This window comes from Chelonia mydas, chromosome 1 (genome assembly GCF_015237465.2).
Source record: "Chelonia mydas isolate rCheMyd1 chromosome 1, rCheMyd1.pri.v2, whole genome shotgun sequence".
NCBI lineage: Eukaryota > Metazoa > Chordata > Testudines > Cheloniidae > Chelonia > Chelonia mydas.
The window spans coordinates 13,956,999-13,975,077 of NC_057849.1; the positions used below are offsets into that span (position 1 = coordinate 13,956,999).

At 47.9% G+C, this 18,079-nt stretch overlaps 1 protein-coding gene across 5 annotated transcripts in view; it reads left to right on the forward strand.

The window, feature by feature from the left end:
* Nucleotides 1-16,615: 16,615 nt before the first annotated feature.
* Nucleotides 16,616-18,079, forward strand: part of GDPD5 (glycerophosphodiester phosphodiesterase domain containing 5) — a 335,621-nt gene continuing 334,157 nt past the window's right edge. For 2 of the 5 annotated variants that reach the window (XM_037882015.2, XM_043527653.1), the window contains exon 1: nucleotides 16,617-16,977. The gene's annotated coding sequence lies outside the window, so the exon portion shown is untranslated. Of the gene's footprint in view, nucleotides 16,978-18,079 lie in introns of all 5 variants that reach the window. The other 3 variants (XM_037882059.2, XM_043527658.1, XM_037882114.2) reach the window with 2 other exon arrangements.

An 18,079-nucleotide genomic window follows, 5' to 3' on the forward strand; every position in this document is an offset into this window, starting at 1 on the left:
CCAACGACAGCTCCAGCTCATCTCAGCTAACTTTGTCTTTTGTCCAAAAAGACAGTTCTTGCCATCTTTGATACCATCTAAAAGACTGTCAGACAAGGGGTCATTTCCTTCTAAAACCTCTCTCCAGCTAAAGGGAAAGAGAAAAGGAATGTTGTTAAAATGAAATCCTTACTTCATACTTTACATTTCAAATGCCTCAATTGTTTTCCCTTCTTTTCTGTATCTTTAATAAAAAGTTAAAAGGATTTTCAATGGTGCGTTTGCCACAGTACTAAGCAGGCTGAGGTCTCTGTATACCAAAACCTGGACCTTGTTTAACACTGTTCAGTGTTGGACAGTGACTGGGTTATGTTAACATCTCTGGCTATTTATTCCATTTAAATTAACATAGCAGGCCCCTCTTTCAGCTGACTTCCTATCAGGCACCAATCCTCCTCCTGTCCTGCATCAGATTGCCATCCAGAGAGTTTAAGGAGGGTCTAAACCTCAGTTCTGGCCTGGTCTGGTAAGGATATCTCCTCCTCATGACAAATATCAAGCTCTCTTTCCAGCAGTCGGAGGAGCTTTCTTTTACTGACATCCTCTAACTCTCTGTGGATGATCTTTAAACTCAATTGCCTGTCACTAGTCAAGAAGTTGCCTGGCAGTATTACATGTCTTCCAGCCCCTCAAGCAAGAATGACAGAAGAGTTTCCCTCCCTGGATATCTCTCAGATAACCCTTCTGACAGGACAAGAACTCTTTCCTCCTGCTTCAGGGACCTTTCCACTGTTTACTGGAAGCACTTATGTAATGCCAGTATTTGAAAAAGAGGTTCCTTCGAAAAATGACTGTCTTAGCATATAACAAACCTGGTGTTCCCCAGGGTGTGTGTGGTCACCAGGAGCAGAGAAAGAGACTGGGAGCTTATTTATGTTTTCCCATCTCAAATACAATATTTTCTCATAACCATTACCAAGGAAGAAGCCAATTGTCAAAGTAAGTTCCATTAAGTGCGCTTGCTGGAAATGTTTGTACGTCGTTCCTGAGAAACACATAGAATGTATTTATAGCACAGTGTTCAACTTACACAACTTGTATGTGTGTGTGCAGGCACATGTATATCTAGATTTTATATATCCTCTCCGGGAAATGTATTTGAAATATCCAATGGCTACAGGACTATACCAAGAAGCATAACTTAACCTTTGCCAAAGTATATCCAGGCTCATCTGCCTGAAGACTGGACAGCACCTTCTACAGCCTTTTAAGGCCATAAGGGATTCATAGATTTCGGTATCAGAAGGGACCAACAGTTCAGTCTGACCGCCTGCATAACACAGATGATAGGATTTTACCCAGTTACCCCTGCGTTGAGCACAATAACTCGTATTTGACTAAAGCACAGATTCCAGAAAGGCATCCAGACTTGATATAAAAACATTAAGGGATGGAGGATCCACCAAAGCTTGTCCAAAGGTTTACCATCTGCACTGTTAAAAATGTGTGCCTTATTTTTAATTTGAATGTCTGCATTCAACTTCCATCCATTAATTCTTGTACTGCCTTTCTCTACTAGATTGAAGTGCACTTTGTAGCGCTTGGTATTTTCTTCCCATCAGGGGACTTATTCACCAATCATTATGTGACCATTTAGTCTGACATGCATAACGCAGGCTCCTAGAATTTCACCCAGTGATTCTTACATCGCTGTGGCTGAAGTAGTGCAGCACTCTTAGAAGGACATCCAGTCTTACAGATAGACTCAGGGTGATGAAGAATTTACCACATCCCTCGCTAATCTGTTCTAGTGTCCTCACCTTTAAAAATCTGCACCTTATCTTGAATAGAGAGGGCTGAGGCTTTGGTGGTTAACCTAACAGAACAAGCAAACACCAAGATTGTGTAAATGTGCAAAGTATTCCTCAACAGAGTCAACTAATGATATCTCTGACTTCAGTTGCTGGGTAACATTGAACATCTACATGATCCTAGTCAATGATCTCTTCCGAACTTGTAGTCTACACAACACTCACCAGTCTATACAGAGCACAGTGTGTGTTTCTGTTTAAATAGACAGACAGCTATTAAAATGAAAACGAAAACCAGTGAATCTAAAAGCATAAACAGAAAAATTACCTGTTTTCCAATGTTTGTTTCCTTGACAGACCACTATCTCCTGTGACTTTCATAGATTCCAAGGCCAGAAGGGATCACTGATCATCTAGTCTGACCTCCTGTATAGCACGGACCATAGAACTTCCCCAAAATAATTCCCACAAGCAGATGTTAGAAAAACGCCAATCTTGATTTAAAAATTGTCAGCGGTGGAGACTCCACCACGACCCTTGATAAGTGGTTTCGGTGGTTAATTACCCTCACTGTTAAAAATATACTCCTTATATCCAGTCTGAATTTGTCTAGCTTCAGCTTCCAGCCACTGGATCGTGTTATATCTTTCCCTGCTAGATTGTAGAGCCCATTCTTAAATATTTGTTTCCATGTACATATTTACAGAATGTAATCAACTCACCCCTTAAACTTCTCTTTGCTAAACTAAATAGATTGAGCTCCTTGAGTCTATCACTATAAAGCATGCTTTCTAATCCTTTAATTATTCTCATGGCTTTTCTCTGAACCCTCTCCCATTTATCAGCCCCCTTCTTGAATTGTGGGCACCAAGAGTGGACAGAGGATTCCAGCAGTGGTCACACCAGTGCCAAACACAGAGGTAAAATAACCCCTCTGCTCCTATTTGGATTCCTCTGTTTATGCATCCCAGGATCGCATTAGCTCTTTTGGCCAGAGTGTCACATTGGGAGCTCATGGTCAGCTGATTATCCATCATGCCCCCCAAATCTTTTTCAACCACTGCTTTCTGGGATAAATTCCCCCATTCTGTCAGTAGGGCTTATACTCTTTGTTACTAGGTGTATACATTTTTATTTAGCCATATTAAAACACACAGTGTTTGCTGGCTCCCAGTTTACCAAGTGCTCCAGATCGCTCTGAATCAGTGACTTATCCTCTTCATTATTTACCACTCCCACAATTTTTGTTCTGCAAACATCTGCAGACTTTACCAGTGATGATTTTATGTTTTCTTCCAGGTCACTGATAAAAATATTAAATAGAGTAGGGCCAAGAACAGATCCCTACAGGTAGAATTAGTGGGGGAAGCAAAAGTGGATGGGAATCTGGGAGGCAGTGACCATGAGTTGGTTGAGTTCAGGATCCTGACGCAGGGAAGAAAGGTAAGCAGCAGGATACGGACCCTGGACTTCAGGAAAGCAGACTTTGACTCCCTCAGGGAACAGATGGCCAGGATCCCCTGGGGGACTAACATGAAGGGGAAGGGAGTCCAGGAGAGCTGGCTGTATTTCAAGGAATCCCTGTTGAGGTTACAGGGACAAACCATCCCGATGAGTCGAAAGAATAGTAAATATGGCAGGCGACCAGCTTGGCTTAATGGTGAAATCCTAGCGGATCTTAAACATAAAAAAGAAGCTTACAAGGAGTGGAAGGTTGGACATATGACCAGGGAAGAGTATAAAAATATTGCTCGGGCATGTAGGAAAGATATCAGGAGGGCCAAATCGCACCTGGAGCTGCAGCTAGCAAGAGATGTCAAGAGTAACAAGAAGGGTTTCTTCAGGTATGTTGGCAACAAGAAGAAAGCCAAGGAAAGTGTGGGCCCCTTACTGAATGAGGGAGGCAACCTAGTGACAGAGGATGTGGAAAAAGCTAATGTACTCAATGCTTTTTTTGCCTCTGTTTTCACTAACAAGGTCAGCTCCCAGACTGCTGTGCTGGGCATCACAAAATGGGGAAGAGATGGCCAGCCCTCTGTAGAGATAGAGGTGGTTAGGGACTATTTAGAAAAGCTGGACGTGCACAAGTCCATGGGGCCGGACGAATTGCATCCGAGAGTGCTGAAGGAATTGGCGGCTGTGATTGCAGAGCCCTTGGCCATTATCTTTGAAAACTCGTGGCGAACGGGGGAAGTCCCAGATGACTGGAAAAAGGCTAATGTAGTGCCCATCTTTAAAAAAGGGAAGAAGGAGGATCCTGGGAACTACAGGCCAGTCAGCCTCACCTCAGTCCCTGGAAAAATCATGGAGCAGGTCCTCAAAGAATCAATCCTGAAGCACTTAGAGGAGAGGAAAGTGATCAGGAACAGTCAGCATGGATTCACCAAGGGAAGGTCATGCCTGACTAATCTAATCGCCTTTTATGATGAGATTACTGGTTCTGTGGATGAAGGGAAAGCAGTGGATGTATTGTTTCTTGACTTTAGCAAAGCTTTTGACACGGTCTCCCACAGCATTCTTGTCAGCAAGTTAAGGACGTATGGGCTGGATGAATGCACTATAAGGTGGGTAGAAAGCTGGCTAGATTGTCGGGCACAACGGGTAGTGATCAATGGCTCCATGTCTAGTTGGCAGCCGGTGTCAAGTGGAGTGCCCCAGGGGTCGGTCCTGGGGCCGGTTTTGTTCAATATCTTCATAAATGATCTGGAGGATGGTGTGGATTGCACTCTGAGCAAATTTGCGGATGATACTAAACTGGGAGGAGTGGTAGATACGCTGGAGGGGAGGGATAGGATACAGAAGGACCTAGACAAATTGGAGGATTGGGCCAAAAGAAATCTGATGAGGTTCAATAAGGATAAGTGCAGGGTCCTGCACTTAGGATGGAAGAATCCAATGCACCGCTACAGACTAGGGACCGAATGGCTAGGCAGCAGTTCTGCGGAAAAGGACCTAGGGGTGACAGTGGACGAGAAGCTGGATATGAGTCAGCAGTGTGCCCTTGTTGCCAAGAAGGCCAATGGCATTTTGGGATGTATAAGTAGGGGCATAGCGAGCAGATCGAGGGACGTGATCGTTCCCCTCTATTCGACACTGGTGAGGCCTCATCTGGAGTACTGTGTCCAGTTTTGGGCCCCACACTACAAGAAGGATGTGGATAAATTGGAAAGAGTCCAGCGAAGGGCAACAAAAATGATTAGGGGTCTAGAGCACATGACTTATGAGGAGAGGCTGAGGGAGCTGGGATTGTTTAGTCTGCAGAAGAGAAGAATGAGGGGGGATTTGATAGCTGCTTTCAACTACCTGAAAGGGGGTTCCAAAGAGGATGGCTCTAGACTGTTCTCAATGGTAGCAGATGACAGAACGAGGAGTAATGGTCTCAAGTTGCAATGGGGGAGGTTTAGATTGGATATTAGGAAAAACTTTTTCACTAAGAGGGTGGTGAAACACTGGAATGCGTTACCTAGGGAGGTGGTAGAATCTCCTTCCTTAGAGGTTTTTAAGGTCAGGCTTGACAAAGCCCTGGCTGGGATGATTTAACTGGGACTTGGTCCTGCTTTGAGCAGGGGGTTGGACTAGATGACCTTCTGGGGTCCCTTCCAACCCTGATATTCTATGATTCTATGATTCTTTTGGAAACACACCCGGCTTGATGGTGATTCCCTGTTTACAATTACCTTTTGAGACCTATCAGTTAGCCAGTTTTTAATCCATTTAATGTGTGCTGTGTTAACTTCATATCGTTCTACTTTTTCTATCAAAATATTGAGTGGTACCAAGTCAAAAGCCCTACAAAAGTCTAAGTATATTACATCAACACTATTACCTTTATCAACCAAACTTGTAATCTCATAAAAAAGTTAAGTTAGTTTTACAGGCTCTATTTTCCATAAACCCATGTTGACTGGCATTAAGTAGATTACCTTTCTTTAATTCTTTATTAATCGAGGCCCATATCTGCCTGTGATGGGGTGTAGAAACCCCACACTGGGCTTCATAGGGTTAAAGGACAATACTGAGCCCAGTTAGCCCCGCCCCTTCAGACCTGAGCTTGATCCAACTGGAGAAGAAGTTGAAAGGGGAGCAACACAGCTCAGATGGGAGAAGGCTGGAGAGGAAGAAAGGCCTCCCCTGAGGGTCCTGGAGAAGAGCACCAGAGAAGCCTCCATGAGAGGAATAAGACTGTATGCTGAGCCCAGCTGGGGCTGATGGTTAGTTATCTTTTCTTTTTACCTTATATTGGACTTGGCCCTGGGGGAGAGAAGCAGATGGTAGGAAGTGACCCAGGTAGGGTCACTCAGAAAGCAGACACTGTTGATCCCTTTAGGGCCCTGGGTCAGAGCCTGGTGGAGGGTGGGACCTGGGCTCCTCTACCAGTTGCCCCTGCTGCAGAAGGGGCATAAGCCTCATGCCCATCTCACTCTCTCTCTCTGGTAAGAAGAGGGACTGGACTGAAAGACCTTTCTGCTGGGAGGTGGCCCTAGCGTGCTACCCACTAGGCCACCTAGCCCACCAAGGACTCTATTACACAGCCACTCTATTATCTTGCTAGGGATAGATGTCAGGCTGACAGGTCTATAATTACCTGGGTCATCCAGTTTACTCATTTTGAAAACTGGCATAACATTAGCTTTCTTCCAGTCTTCTGGAACTTCCCCAGTGCTGCAAGACTTATTGAAAAGCAACATTAATGGTCCAACAAGCATCTTAGCCAGCTCTTTTAAAACTCTTGGATGCAAGTTATCTGGATCAGCTGATTTAAAAATGTCTAATTTTAGTAGCTTCTGTTTATCATACTCCAGAGATAAGAGTGGAATGAAGAGAGTATTAGCATCACCATATGATGAGACCATATCATCTGTTTTTTCCCCAAATACAGAACAAAAATATTTATTGAACACTTCCGCCTGTTCTGCATTATTATTGATAATTCTAGCATTTCCATTTAGTAATGAACCAATACCATTGTCAGGATTCTTTTTATTCCTAATATAGTTTAAAAACTCCTTCTTGTCCTTAACTCTGCTGGCCATAGAGGTCTCCTTGTGTCCTTTGACTTCCCTTATCTATTTTCTACAATTCCTAACTTTTGATTTATATTCATTATTATCCACTTTCCCTTTCTTCCATAGTTTTTTTTATAGGTGCCTTCATCTTCCCTCTAAACCACATTGTTTTTTTAACCAGCCTTCTTCCTCGGTTGTGATATTGTGGCTTTTTGGGCATCTAGTAAAGTATTCTTAAATGATTCCCAATTACTATTCACATTTTTTTAAATTAAATTCCACCTCCCAGCGGATTTGACTCATAATTTTTTTCAGCTTTGTGAAATTGCCCCTATGAAAGCATCAAGTATATACATTACTGGTCTGGAGTTTATTCTGTTTGCATGTTATAAATGGGATCAAGTCATGATGAGTTGTACTTAAACTACCATTAATTTTAGTTCTGTGATGAGTTCCTCTTTATCCTGTGTTGGCTGCAACACTTTTTGGGTTCGGAAATTGTCATCTACAATGTTTAGAAATTCCAAGGTTATTTTAGTACTGGCAGCATGAGACTTCCAGCATATGTCACTCAAAATTGAAGTCTCACAGGATCACGCAGCTTTTTTCTCTACACATTATAGAGAGGTACATAAAGAGGCAGTCATCCTGTTCCTAGTGCAGGAGTGGGCAAACTATGGCCTGTGGGCTGGATCCGGCCCGCCAGCCGTTTTAATCCAGCCCTCGAGGTCCCGCTGGGGAGTGGGGTCTGGAGCTTGCCCCACTCCGGCGCTCCAGCAGGGGAGCAGGGTCGGGGGCTGCTCCATGTGGCTCCCAGAAGCAGTGGCGTGGCCCCGCTCGAGCTCCTACACGTAGGGACAGCCAGGGAGCTAAGCTCTGCACACTGCCCCTTCCCCAAGTGCCGCCCCCACAGCTCCCATTGGCCAGGAACAGCAGCCAATAGGAGCTGCAAGGGCGGAGCCTGTGGATGGGGCAGTGCACAGAGCCGCCTGGCTGTGGCTCTGCATCGGAGCCGGAGGGTGGACATGGCCGCTTCTTCCCGGAGCCACTAGAGGTAAGTGCTGCCCGGAGCCTGCACCCCTGAGCCACCTCCCCCACATCTCAGCCCCCTGCCCCAGTCCTGATCACCCTCCCGCTCTCTGAACCCCTCAATCCCAGCCCCGAGCACTCTCCTGCAACCCAACCCTCTCATCCCCAGCCTCATCCCAGAGTCCACATCCCCAGCTGGAGCCTGCACCCTTTCCCGCACCCCAACCCCCTGCCCCAGCCTTGAACCCCCTCCAGTCCTCCAAACCCCTCGGTCCCAGCCCAGAGCACCCTCCTACACCCCAAACTTCTCATCCCCAGCCCCACGCCAGAGCCTGCATCCCAAACCGGAGCCCTCACCTGCCCCCCCCGGACCCCACTCCCCTGCCCCAGCATGGAGCCCCCTCCTGTACCCTGAACTCCTCATTTCTGGCCCCACTCCAGAGTCAGCACCTCCAACCAGAACCCTCACCCACTCCCACACCACAATCCCAATTTCGTGAGCATTCATGGCCCGTCATACAATTTCTATTCCCAGATGTGGCCCTTGGGCCAAAAAGTTTGCCCAACCCGTGCTAGTGTGATTTGGTGGTCTATAGCAGACAACAACTAAAACCCCATCTTGTGCTTTATCTGTTAGGACATTGATCCATAAGCATTCAAGATCTTTTCTTCGGAGTTATTAGTGACTCAGAAACTGTAATGCCATTGTTGATATAGAATGCCGCTCCCCTTCCCGTTTTGGCCCACTTGCTCCTTCCTAAATAGTTATAATAATTGAGTTTAACATTCCAATTGTGCGAATCATCCCACCATGTTTGACTAATACCGATTAGATCAAATTTATGCTGATAAATGAGTAATTCCAATTCCTCTTGTTTATTACCTTGTGTGACAGGGTGCTCAGCGGGAATGGCTCAGCCAGTTCTCTGTCACTCCAGCGCCAATTAAAGGAGGTAAATTGGAGCTGGCTGGAGACACCTGGAGCCGATGGACAAAGGGGAAACAGCTGCCAGCCCAATTAGCCTGGGGCTGTATACAGGCCCAGAGGCAGACAGAAAGGGCAGGGCAGTCCTGTGGCTAAGGAATCCTCAAGGCTGGAACCACCCCCAAGCTGTACCTGGTGAGAACGTGGTGGGTTGGCACTATGTAAATAAACTGCATTCGTGACTGCTGAGCCAGAAGGTCTTAGAGTGGATTTTGGAGCAAAGCAGAGGCAGGACCAAGGGGGGCCCTGCTACACCCTGTTTTCTCACATTGGCATGTGAGCAATTCAAGAATTTCTTCTCTTTGTGGTCCGTGTGAGTGCTTGGACAGGATGTGGTATATCCTTGGAAGCACTACCCACTTCCTTTTTCTGTTCAGTCACTGGAACCCTGGAGTCTTACTCCAGACTCCTAATCTTTAACTACTGGCTGGCCCTGACCTGTGTTCTTGAACAGGGTGTAACTAGAACCTTGATTTTCTTGTCCAGGGTGTTTCCATCTCCAAGAGTTTCCTGGATGGGGTGTGGTATATTTTAAAAAAAATTCTCCTAATCCCCTGGTCTTCAGTGTGGATTGTAGAATATCTTCACTAAATTCTCCTGCTGGGTCTTTGAAAGGGATAGATATATCCTTGTAACTTCTCATCTTCAGGCTTGGGGATGATTTATGCTCTAACTTTTCCCCTACTGCTCCTAGCTGAGAGGGAACATTAACTCTTCCTTGTGTTACCATGCTGGAATGTGGCCAGAGCCAGCCCTAGCAATTTGGAATGGGTCTGCAAACAGAGTTGCCAACCCTGCAGGGCTGTCCTTGGGTCTCCAGGAATTAAAGATTAATCTTTAATTAAATATTATGTCATGTGATGAAACCTCCAGGAATATGTCCAACCAAAATTGGCAACCCGACTTGCAAAATAATTTTTCACCTTGCTCTCCACATCCTGTGTCCTCACAATGGACTGGATTTAGGATTAGAGGAAAGGTTGCCATGCTGGTTGCATCCTAGCTTGGAAAGAATTCAAATCCACTGTAAATAAACAAAATCTTGCAATGCAGAGTGGTGAAACTTTCACAGAACACTTTAAAAAAAACTCAGAACCTTTCTGAAAGCATCCAAAGTAAACAGCTCACCCAGGAGTCAACCACCATTCCTGCAAAAACAAAGGCACTCTCTTGGGAGTGCAGCTAAGAAGTAATCAACTCCTCTAGCAGACCACCACTGATATGGGGACTAAAGCTGTCACTATCAACTCTGCAGGGGGAAATCAAATGGCCCATGGGGACACTTTCAATCAAAACTCAATTACATCCATTAAGGACTGAATATCTCTGAATTAAAGAATTGGAAAAAAGCATATTAATAAAAATGTATTAACCCAAACACAGGAACATGCAGATCTCATGTCTCTTTAACTTCCACTTTCCTAATATCACTGTGAGCAAAACAATAGCACCCTTACCATGCTTGTCTGTATGCCATGATCTGCAATGATTGTAGGGATTTACTTCAGGTTCGTATCATTGCCCTTCAGTAGGTATAACCTACTGGTCACTGTCTGTTCCGTGTCCCTTTTGGGGACCGATCTACAGAGGATGTGAATCTGCTACATCTCATAGCTACAAAGGCTGGCACTTTTGCTCCAACTTTAGGGATTCCTGCTTTTACTTCTGGAGGTCCCTGATTCAAACCCTAGTGTCAACCCAAGAGGGCAGCAATCACATAGGCATCTCAATGCCCCACTGAGTCTCCCAAAGTCAACAGTCCACCACCAGTCTGGCATTTCTGAGGCAGTAGTTGTGTTGCCATCCTCCTGAGGTCATTGAGAATCACAGCTGGCACAGAAATACCACTAACATCTCCCCTGTGGAAAGGGAATATAGCATCCCCATCCAACCCTTCCCAGTATTTGCATCCACAAAGCACTCTCCAAGATTCACTACAGTCCGCAGCGCCCCCAGAGTACTATGATGTATGGTTGTAGAACTTTGGGGTGGCCTGATTGGGAACTAAGTTCCATCCATCGCTCCAGCATCCTTCAAAGCCCCCTAGTATTTCACAAATGCTGAAACCTGGATTGCATAGGTCACTGGCACTTGGTTTTGGAACTATTGGGGTGGGCTGTGTGCAACCACATATAAAACCAGGGAACTAGTTGAGCAGTGGTTGCATAGTCCATTCAAAACATGACATTAAAAGAACATTAAAGTTGAAAAGGCAAGGATTCAAAAGTCAGGTTGCCCCTGCAACCTTAATTTAGCCTCCATGCATTCTGGCACAGTTGTTAATTACATGATCACATACCATTCCCCCCCCCTCCTCCCACAGGACCCCTGCTTCATTCTTTGAACAGATTGTTGTTCAATATTTCTTTTTATCCTCCTCACTGAATGTCTGGCCCCAGGATGTAGTTAACTCACACCATCCAAAACCCTGCACTGTATACAAAACTACTAATTTCCTGTTGCTCCTTTCTTGCTCTTTACACAACAAATGTACTATGAAAGAACCACGTGGCACAGTGGGGTCCAAATAACCATGTTCATTAGCTATAGACAACGTGCAAAACCTGGCTCCATGTACACACTGCTGCTCTGGCAGGGTTCTGAAACACAGAAAACAAGGGTCACTAGAGGGATCACAAACCATTTAAAGAGGGATCACAAACCATTTAAACTACCCAATTCCTATACACTGCATTTCCTCATGAGCATTTCTGTGGTGCGATCACCATAGTATCTGAAAAAAGAAAAGGAGGACTTGTGGCACCTTAGAGACTAACCAATTTATTTGAGCATGAGCTTTCGTGAGCTACAGCTCACTTCATCGGATGCATACTGTGGAAATTGCAGAAGACATTATATACACAGACACCATGAAACAATACCTCCTCCCACCCCACTCTCCTGCTGGTAATAGCTTATCTAAAGTGATCATCAAGTTGGGCCATTTCCAGCACAAATCCAGGTTTTCTCACCCTCCGCCCCCCCACAGACAAACTCACTCTCTTGCTGGTAATAGCCCATCCAAAGTGACCACTGTCTTCACAATGTGTATGATAATCAAGGTGGGCCATTTCCTGCAGAAATCCAGGTTCTCTCACCCCCTCACCCCCCTCCAAAAACCACGCACACAAACTCACTCTCCTGCTGGTAATAGCCTATCCAAAGTGACCACTCTCCTTACAACCTGCATGAAAATCAAAGTGGGCCACTTCCAGCATAAATCCAGGTTTTCTCACTTCCCCACCCCCATACTCACACAAACTCACTCTCCTGCTGGTAATAGCTCATCCGAAGTGACCACTCTCCCTACAATGTGCATGATAATCAAGGTGGGCCATTTCCAGCACAAATCCAGGTTTTCTCACCCCCACCCCCCAACCTCACTCTCCTGCTGGCAATAGCTCATCCAAACTGACCACTCTCCCCACACTGTGCATGACAATCAAGGTGGGCCACTTCCAGCATAAATCCAAGTTTAACCAGAACGTCGGGGGAGGAGAGGAAAAAACAAGGGGAAATAGGCTATCTTGCATAATGACTTAGCCACTCCCAGTCTCTATTTAAGCCTAAATTAATAGTATCCAATTTGCAAATGATGAATGAGTTTGTGGGGGGGGGGGGGGGTGAGAAAACCTGGATTTGTGCTGGAAATGGCCCAACTTGATGATCACTTTAGATAAGCTATTACCAGCAGGAGAGTGGGGTGGGAGGAGGTATTGTTTCATGGTGTCTGTGTATATAATGTCTTCTGCAATTTCCACAGTATGCATCCGATGAAGTGAGCTGTAGCTCACGAAAGCTCATGCTCAGATAAATTGGTTAGTCTCTAAGGTGCCACAAGTCCTCCTTTTCTTTTTGCGAATACAGACTAATACGGCTGTTACTCTGAAACCTGTCATAATATCTGAGTGTTTCACAAACATTAGTGGATTAATCTTCACAGTACCCCATGGTATTAGGTGCTATTATTATCCCAATTTCACAGGAAAACCACTGAGGCACAGAGATAAGAAGGCCAAAATTGTCAGAAGTGCCTACTACTTTTGGGTGTCTAACTTGGGACACGTAGGGCCGTTTTGTTTTCCCAGAGAACTTAGCATTTTTATAGCACTCAATATGTTCACAGCACAGCTCCAGTTGACATCAGCTGCATTTGTGAATGCTCAGAACTTCTGCAAATTTTCTAATTAAAAAAACTGAAAACAAATGAACAATAACAACAATTCTATCATGTGAAACCACATTGAACCCCAGCTTGGGTCATCAGCAAGGTTCAGACATTTAGGTCCACAGCAGAGTCCTCTGTCACTACACCTAATGGAGTAACTGATAGCAGTAGAAGGCTGTTATCCCCTGTGTAAGACCAGCCGGTAGAGGGGGATGTGACACATTACTGTTGAGTCTCACAGCTACTTACTGACAGCAGAGGAAAGCCAGGACTCCTGGGTTCCAGGTTCTGAAGTCCCGCTGTATCCCCAACCTGTCTCTGTCACCTTCTGCTCCTATCCTGGTGTCACGGAGTATGGGGGAATCAGGGCCCTGCACCCCCCTCTTCCTGCGATTCCCTGTGACTCTCAGCCAGCCAGTAAAACGGAAGATTTATTAGATCAGTGCTACTCAAAGTGGTGGTCCACACTGGGGAAAAAAATTGCCAGTCTCCCACATCAGATAGCTTGAGAAGCACTGTATTAGATGACAGGAACACAGTCCAAACAGAGCTTATAGGTACAAACAGGACCCTTCAGTCAGGTCCCTCTGGGGGGCAAAGAGCTTAGACTCCAGCCTTGGCACTCCCTCCGTTTCCCTAGACCGGTCCAAACTGAAACCCCCTTCCAGCAGTCTCATCTAGCCTCCCCCTGGCTCCTCCTCCAGCCTTTGTCCAGTTTCCCGGGCAGAAGGTGTCACCTGGCCCCTCCCGGCTCAGGTATCATCCCTCAAGTGAAGTTCCCCTCCCCCCCCGCTCTCCCATCCCCAATGCAGACAGTCCCAGTAAAACTCCCCTGCGACATCCCCAGGTCAACCCTCCCCACTCCCTGCTCCATCACACCTGGTCTCCCCCATCCCGTAGCACCTGCCCCTCTTCTGTGCACCCCCTCTGCTGTCCCTCCCCCTCTGGCTACTGCAACTCCACTTCCCCAAAGGCCTGGCTTTCATCTCTTTGCACTCCAGTCAGGTGCACTCCTCCTCCTTCCGCAGGCTACTTGGGCTTCAGCAGCAGGAGCATTGAGAGCACAGGTGAGAGAGTCTACCTGCTCTCAAATCTTGTGCCTAGGGGCCCCCTTGGAGCTGGGAGGAGCTACTGCTGGAAAAGACCTGTTCAGCCTCCAAAGCCCTGGGCTGGAGGATGCTCAGGGCAGACAGAATCTGTACCAGCTTAACTGTAACAAATTTCTACAGAGCGTGTATGAACTGAGATTAGTTAGAGGTTTATAACTTGTTCAAACTTAGGTGAATTTTCAGTTTTCACAGAGACAGCAAAAAGCACTTCCTTCACACTAGGGTGACCTCCATCGAATGTCAAGTCTATTCGATATTGGTTGGTATATTGCGTTCATCACCACAGTATGGGAGCAGCTTCCAGTGGTGCATTATGCAATGTGACTAACACCTGTCACGTTGTTCTCTCATCCTCTCCCCTCGGGGAGAAGTGTGCACAGGAGTGTTGTATTTTGATAGGGTGGGTTTTTTAAATATACATGTTGCTATATATTTAGGTTAGAGAAGGCAAGGTCAAAGAAATGCAGCTTGCTCTTGGAGTGGAAGGTGGGAAGGTTGGTGATGCTCCTTAGATCAAAGCATGATGGCGCTAGAGCTTCTCAACAAAACACTTAGAAGAATTTTTCTAACATGGGCAAAACAAGGTATTTTCTCCTAACGTGCCAACTCTTCACAATTTGTTTTTGTTAAAGTCCCAGCTCCGGGATCCACATGATTAGAGGAGAATCATAGAAGTGTAGGACTGGAAGGAACCTTAATAGGTCATCTAGTCCAGTCGCTTCCACTCAAGGCAGGTCTACATAATAGTCAGACAAGTCAGAATCTCAGTTTTCATTTTAAACAAAAAATAAAAACAAAACCTGTTTCCATTCCTCTTGGTTGCAGAGAAAAGTTTGAAAACATGACCCCAGTGCACCCTAAAGGTTTGGAAATCAGAAAAGAAATAAAGATCATGAATTTTAAAAAAACACAATACAATGTGGGTTCTTTTTAAACTAATCCCATAATTTTTTGGCGCTTGACTGTTGATTTTTGAATGCTTGAGATTGGCAATTGCTGTTATGGAACATGTTATGCAATTTTAATTATAGTCAGTGTTAACTGTTCTGCCTAGAATCACATTCTTTTGTTGTTTGCATTTTATCCTCTCTGTCTTTTCTGCTTTATTATGGTGTTGGCCGTTGTACCATTCTTTAAGTTTTGTTTTATCTACTTCATTTTTCTCCTTGGAATAGAGGGAGAATTGCATATATGTATTTATCTAGTTAGGATGCAGCTTCTTGAATCGTCTTGGAGCTATTATTGAAAAGTGTGACAATGGCTACCTTGTTGTCAGTCTGCTCTTCCTATTTCAGTGAAGTCCAGTTTTCTTTGTCTAAGACTCTGTTTTGGCTCTGATGGTGAACTGGCAGCAGAGTGTCATACCATGGCTTTATCCTCTTTGTGTAGCATGCAGAGGCCCAGTCAGGATCAGGGCCCCATGGTTCTGAGCAGCTCCATACAAACCCATGTTAAGAGAGGTTTCAGAGTAACAGCCGTGTTTGTCTGTATTCGTAAAAAGAAAAGGAGTACTTGTGGCACCTTAGAGACTAACCAGTTTATTTGAGCATGAGCTTTCGTGAGCTACAGCTCAGACAATCCCTGTCCTAACCTGCTTGCAATCTGAGGCCCCCAAACCTAAAAACATTTAGATTTATGTAACTTTACCTACATGACTCCTTCCAGGGAAGCCTATGGGGCTGCTCCATGAGTATGTTCTTAAATGTTTGCAATATCAGGGTCTAATTTACGACAAGGTGAATCAAGTGAGCCTAACAGATTCCTGAAGGTGGGGGAATGATGTTGGGGGGGATCCGAATGCCTGGTGGTTACAGATTCGATACCTGCACTTTTAGCAGGTATTGAGTCAGTTTCCTTTCCTGCCTGAGTTCAGCAAGGGTGGGGTGTATCCCAGGCTGTAACCCTTTCCTCCCCAGGCTCCCAGCTGGGGTGTATAGCCTAGACTGTAACCCTTTCCTGCCCATGTTCCCAGCTGGCGGCAGGGGTGTATAGCCCAGGCTGTAACTCTTTCCTGCCTAGGTTCCCAGCTGGGGACAGGGGTGTATATCCCAGGCCGTGCCCCTTTCCTGGCCCGGGTTTCCAGCTGGGGGTGCGGGGGGGGGGGGTATCCCAGGTCATGACCCTGCCCTGGCCCGGGTTCCCAGCTGGGGGTGCGGGGGGGGGTATCCCAGGTCATGACCCTGTCCTGGCCGGGGATCCCAGCTGGGGGTGCGGGGGGGTGTATCCCAGGTCATGACTCTGCCCTGGCCGGGGATCCCAGCTGGGGGTGCGGGGGGGTGTATCCCAGGTCATGACTCTGCCCTGGCCGGGGATCCCAGCTGGGGGTGCGGGGGGGGGGGTATCCCAGGTCATGACCTTGCCCTGGCCCGGGTTCCCAGCTGGGGGTGCGGGGGGGGGGGGTATCCCAGCCCGTGCCCCGGCGCTGCCCGGGTTCCCGCCGGGGCGGGGTGTCGCCAGGGCGGCCCCGCCCCCGCCCCTTCTCGTCCAGCCGGGGGCGGAGTGAGCTGGTTTCCTTCTCGCCCGCGCCGCGCTGCCGCTGTACTCCGCGGCTGCCGGCCAGGGGTGCCAGCGGGAGGCTGCGCGGGCCGCGGGGGCGCTGAGCGAGCGGAGCCGGCCGGCTGCAGGCTTCCTCCTCCTCCTCCCCCCGCGGGCTCTGCCGCCGCTCCGGCCCCGCGCCCGGCTCGCCTCCCCCGCCGGCCCGCTCCCGGAGAGGCGCCGATCGCAGCGCCCCGGCGCCGGGGAGGAAGCGGCAGGTCCCCCGCTCTGCGCGGCTCCGCGTCCCCGGAGGAGCCGGGCGAGGTGGGGCGGCCCCGGGGGGACTCCTCGCCGGGAGCAGGCGCCCGGCCGCGGGAAGTTGCCGGGAGTGGCTCGGAGCTGGTGGCTTCCCCAGGTAAGCGCCGCCGCCCGCCGCGCAGGGAGCCGGGCCGGGGGACAGGACGGGGAGCAGCCAGCCTGCGGGGTCGGGGGGCGCTGCGGGACCCCCCACCTCACACGCCGCAGGGGATGCATCGGGGCGTGTGACCGCTTTTCCCGGCGGGCGGGCGGGTGTGTCGCTCTCCTTCCCCCGGCGTCCTCTCCCCGACCCCGGCCGCTCTCTGGGGAGCTGGGCTGGGGGCGGAGAGATTCCCCTTTGGGGGGGGGCAGGTGTTTTTGGAGGCGTCTCCCCTGGATGGGGCGCTTGTGCACCTCCCCTTAATCAGGGACCAGCGAGATGGGCTGCAAGCCCCGTGGGCTTGGCACCTGGCTCTCCCATGCAGAGGGGTGGCGGTGTCTCTCTCTGCCCTATTCGGGTGGCAGTAGGATGGGGGGGTCCCTGGCATGACAGTCGCCCTCCCACCTTGCTCTCTGCCGCCCCAAAGTTTGGGGCTGTGCCTCCTGTCCACGCGGGATGCTATGGAGGTGCTGGGCACGGGGGGCTTGTGTAAATCCTAATGAGGGTGGATGCCAGAGGCACAGCTGGAGAGGGGGCACCCAGGGTGGGGGTTATAGGATTGCTCACACGGGTGCCGGGGTATGTAAGGCAGCAGATTGTCATCGTTACATTTCATCTGGGTTGCATCCGGCTTTGTTTTTAACACCGTGTTAGGTATGAGTGTGTGTTCACAGCAAAAGTGCTATCGGACTGACAGCATCTGCACTGCCCTAGCACCCTCTGGAGCCGTGTGTGGTATTTTTCAGGATAGGGGGTTATCTCGTGTCTTGAAATCCTGAGCCAGCAAAATCTGCAAGCTTGAGGTAGATTAATGCAGCCTCATTAGTTTAGTCAGGAGGAACACCCTGGGTCAATGCAGACAATTAGAAACCTCCCCTAGTGTCTTAATAAGTCTGACAGCATGTCTCTGCCTGGTGACACCTTCCAGGGGGTTAGCTTTGTTTTTATTAAATCTTCTTTATTCTTTATTTATATTGCTAGGGGGGAAATGTGCAGGAGAATCCATGGCCTTTTGCCTTCTTTGCAAAGAAAACACCAGAAAAGGGGGAAATTCTGAAAG